Raw genomic sequence first — 4,868 nt, forward strand, 5'->3', positions numbered from 1 at the left:
GGGACTCGCATCCTTCCTGGGCCTCTCTACGCTATCACCCAAGAGCACCCCATTGTCAGCAGACAGGAACACGGAGGCAAAGAACTTGCTGAAGAGTTCTGCCTTCTCGCACGTCCGTCACCAGCTGCCCTGCCCTGCCTCGTAGGGGTCCAATGTTACCCCGAGACTTCTTCTTGCTACCTATATACTTGAAAAAGGACCTTTTGTTATCCTTAATCCCAGAAGCTAATCTAAGCTCCAGTGCTGCTTTAGCCTTCCTCACCAAATCCCTACAAGCTCGGGTAAGGGAGGTGTACTCCTCCTTTGTCCCTGGCCCCTGCTTCCACCGCCAGTATGCTTTTTTCTTTGCCTTCCAGCCAGCCTGGATATCCACGCTCAGCCATGAAGGTTTCTTGGACCCTTTTCCCGCCTTCCTGCACAGAGGAATTGCATCCTGCTGCACCCCAAGGATAGCTTCCTTGGATAGTCAAGGGCTCTGCGATGACCCCCCGCCAGCTCCCTCAACACCCTTGGATCTTCCAGTCTCTGCAAACAGGAAAAGACTTTGCAAACAAGCCAGCTCATTTATGTCACTAACAGAAACCTAAAAAGAGCAATATATGTTACCTATCGGTGATCATTTCATACCTAGTTAACATCTTCAAAAAGCTCTCACAAACTTCCCATGTCCCCAAATCTCCAATTACTCCTTATTCAATTACCAGTAAATCTTGTCCCATCCCACCCCACACAAGTTCTACAGGCAAGAGATTTCTATCTTCTGATTTGGCGGGGGAGGGGGAAACCTGGAGAGGAGAAGGGAAGGAATTATTAATAGCAATGTTTTTACTGAATTTATTGCAAATATGTACTTTTCCACCTCAGCTTTCAGTGCAAATAAAATGGCTGGGCCTTAACATAATACACAAGGGAAGGTTCTGGAATCCTTCTCCTGCAGGTCATGCTAGGGCAATGGTGCCATTCAGATGCCAGTGTTCGTGGTCAATGTAACCTTTAGGCACTACTTACCCAATTTGGCTGGCCAGTGGAACTATGCAATCATAAAGCCGTCAGCCCCAAATTACTCCAATCCTTACCTGCTATATAAAACTGTCACTGAGATCTCTGCTATGCAACATACAATATACGTGGGATCCACTGCCTGGTCCCTAAATCCCACCTCCTACTCCTGCAGCAAAACTCCATCCAGGCGCTTCTGCTCCAGGAGGGAAGAAGTGAAACAAGATACCCTTTAATAGTTCTAGAAACACAGGGCTGTTTTGGACTATTTCAAAATCACTGGGTTAACTTAGATTTTATTTTTTAAATTGAAGTGGAATGCAATCAGATTTGGACTTGGATTATAGCATGGGCAGCTACTTATTACTTTCCCCAAATGCAACTATGATTTAGGGTATAAACAAATGCCGTATGCGTCTCAAGCCCAGTTGTCCCTGTGTTTGCTCACAGTTGTCCCTGTTTGTTTTGCATTCAAAAAGTTGTAGAATTGGCATGTACACATCACCACTGCAAAAGGGCTTAGCACTTGGCTGAATGAACTGCTGGCTCACTGCCAGCAGGTGTCCGGAGAGAGCACAAAGTGTGCCTTGCTGCAGTCAAGTGTCTGCAGGTTCCCAAGCATTCCTCAGCTCTGATCAAAGCTCCCCTTGGGAGGTAGACCGTGTGGGAGCGGCTGGTAAATTTTTTGTGGGAGGGACTTGAGTGGATTTTACTGTACAACTCCTGCCCCAGACCACCTGGTATTTCAGCTGCTCCCACTGCCACCTGCTGCTAGCAGCCAGTCTGCAAAAGGATCCATATATGGCCCTTGCCTTGTAGATAGTACTGCAGACTGTCACAAGCTTGTGCTCCAGATTATGTGGAAAAGGTATTGATGATGGGCCCGGACAGCCAACTTTGTTCCAGCTGTTCATGAAACAACTGAGGAAGGACAGTTTACAGGGAAAAAAACTCATGCACTTGCTTCATGTCAATCACTGTGGGGCCTGTGGCTACGTCCAGCTCTCACTCTGTGCCAGCAGCTCTCAACCCAGAGTGTCAGCCACAGGTCAGCATTCTGTGTCCAGGCTAATGTGTGAATGTCTTCAAACCATAGAGTGGTGTTTCTGAGTCTGACTGGTGGGAACAGATCATCATAGACAACTGGGACAACGAGCAATGGCACTAAGATCGCCCCATGCCTTCAGCAGCAGACCACTGGGACAGAAGCACCATTTAGAAGTGGAACACCATCATAACGTGGGTGCTTACTACCCATGAAAGCTTCCAATCACAGCAAACCATTTTGGTGCTGGCAAGTTCTCAATAGGTAAGTCATGGATGGGTTTGCAGGCTCGGGTTACCCAACTACACCTAAGCCATGAATGGCATGCATCACCAACCTTTCCCCTGTGCACTGTGGCCACAGCTTCATCAGCTGCAAGGGCTTTGTTCTCAGTCGTGATGCTGGTAGTCATGGACTGCCATGGCCATCTCACATGTGTAAATGTCAACTAGCCAGGCAGGGTGCTTGATGTCAAAATATTTAGGAGCTCTAATCTGCCAGAACTGTTGGTGCTAGGAAAGTTGGAAGGAATGACTGGCCACTACTTCTAATTAGGCTAGGGACAGACATTAAAAAAGCCTGAGCCTGAATTGATTCAATCATTGCAGGTCAGTCTAACCTGGCTAGGCTAAATCACTTTGTAACTGTACAGACATCCCAGACATGCAGGCACATATCTGCAGTGGCTCAGGATACAAGCTGGGGGAGCACTAGAGCAACCTTCCCTTCCCGTTCATCGTGCTGAACTGAGGGGGGGGCATGGTCAGGCCCCAGCAAGATGCTCTGATTAGCCCAGCAGGGAACTGATAATAGCATTTATCACCCCAACTCAGTATTTATCCCCCCATTATGAAAACAATGGAGGGACATTACCAATTACCTGTTGATTCTACTTGTTGACTCAGTAGGGACAGCCAGCATGTGGTCTACTAGCTAATACACAGACACCTCTCAGCAAGGCAGAGGGGAGGGAGGAATTCCTGCTTAGCAGGAAGTGATGAGGGGAAAGGGGGAAGCAGCCCACAATCTCTGTGGGAGCTGCAACCAGAGAACAGAAGGGGGGGGGGGGGGCAGGCCAGCTGGGGAGCAGAAAGCACAGCCCAGCACAGCCCAGAGAGCATGCTGGGATGCTGGGGGAGTCTGGTTTATCTTAAACCAAGAACGGGTCTGGGACAGACACTGCATAAACTGGTTTGACCCAAATCAGTTAAGTCTGATACTACATTCAACCAGGTTTATCTCAAACTGGTTTCAGCCATTTTCAAACAGGTTTATGTGCACTGAACTTAGATTCTGTTACAGGTTTAAACTAGTTTATGATCACTTAAACTGGTTTGTGTGTAATATCTGTCCCTAACCTTAGAGACCCTGGCGCTTCAGCCCTACACATGCAGGGCTCGCTATGGCTGAATGTGTGCCATGGTGTACCATCAGGCAGGTCTTTATTAAAAGGCATAACAGAAAATTCCAAAGATATCAAAAACAAAACAAGCAGAACCAGAAACCAAATACAGCCAGAACAGCAACCTATGCCCATAGTGTGGGTCCACAGCTGTAACACATGCATGCAGGACATTCTCAGGTGATGGCTATGCAAGGGGGCAAGCAACCATTAACCACCACTGTTCCAGCTGTGGGGTACACATGGCTATCAGTCGGAGGTAGTGCTTACTCCATGGGGGTGTCCTATGAAACCATGAAGCTAGGTGGCAGCACATGTCTCAAAGGGCCTAAGGACAGTTTCTCTCAAGGGTGGGCAAAATGAGGCCCACAGGCCAGATGTGGCCCACCAGGCCATTCTATCTGGCCCCTAAAAAAATTTAGAAAATTAATATTTATCTGCCCCTGGCTGCCTGTCATGTGGCCCTCAATGGCTTACCAAATCTCAGTAAGCAGCCCTTCGCCCAAAGTAACTGCCCACCCCTGGTCTAGCTAAACCATTATATTTCAGAGTGATGGAAAGCACTAAGAATGCTCTTGGTCTGCAAAGACAGTACAAACATGAGGCTTGAAGAACTCCTTAACCAAAGTTGCAATTTGCAAGGTCATTCAGCCTGTGAATGACCTGTGAACAAAGGGGTGTCCCCAGGCAGGTTTGCAGGGGTACAGCAAGGGATACTGGGACTGATGTTCCATGAGTCCCCTGGGACTATGCTAGTCACTTGTGTGGGTGGGGGGGAGTATGGCGAGGTTTACAGTGTGCATTCTGCTCTTGTAGGCTGTTGTAAATACCAGCTGGTAGTGGGACCCTTAACAAACCTTGTCTGTAACCACAGAATGTTTTTGCTCTGGCTGACATAATCCTGACTACTGTAAAATTGACTACTGAGGAGGCAAGAGCTCTTTATTACCTCACAAGTCAGTTTAATGGTCTTTGCTATACTGTTACAGAAAGAAATGTTTGTCCCAGGTGAATCTGACTCAGGAAAGGGCGTGCATGCTATGATGGTTCAGCAGAGTGTAGAACCCTGTCCTGGAGTGTCAGGGAATGTTGGAAAGTATACCAGACTGATCACCATCATTAACTTGCAGCCAGACTGAGACACAATCAAATTGCCATAGTCCTGTCTCTATCTTAATGAGCAGCCAATCACTAGCACCAGCATCGCAAAGGATGGTCACGCACTGCTCAAAATATATGGCTTGAGCATGTATTTGACCGAGCCCCTGCATCCTCCTCCTGGAAACCTAGATGAGCCTGCAATGCGATGCTGCGGCTAGTAAAGCGACCAAAACGCTGGCTTGCATCCAGAGATGCTTCTCAAGCAAATCCCGGGACGTCATTCTCCCCTTGTACTCGGCCTTGGTGAGGCCGCAGCTGGAG

This window comes from Crocodylus porosus, unplaced genomic scaffold, assembly GCF_001723895.1.
Source record: "Crocodylus porosus isolate Cpor-Errol unplaced genomic scaffold, CroPor_comp1, whole genome shotgun sequence".
Classification (NCBI taxonomy): domain Eukaryota; kingdom Metazoa; phylum Chordata; order Crocodylia; family Crocodylidae; genus Crocodylus; species Crocodylus porosus.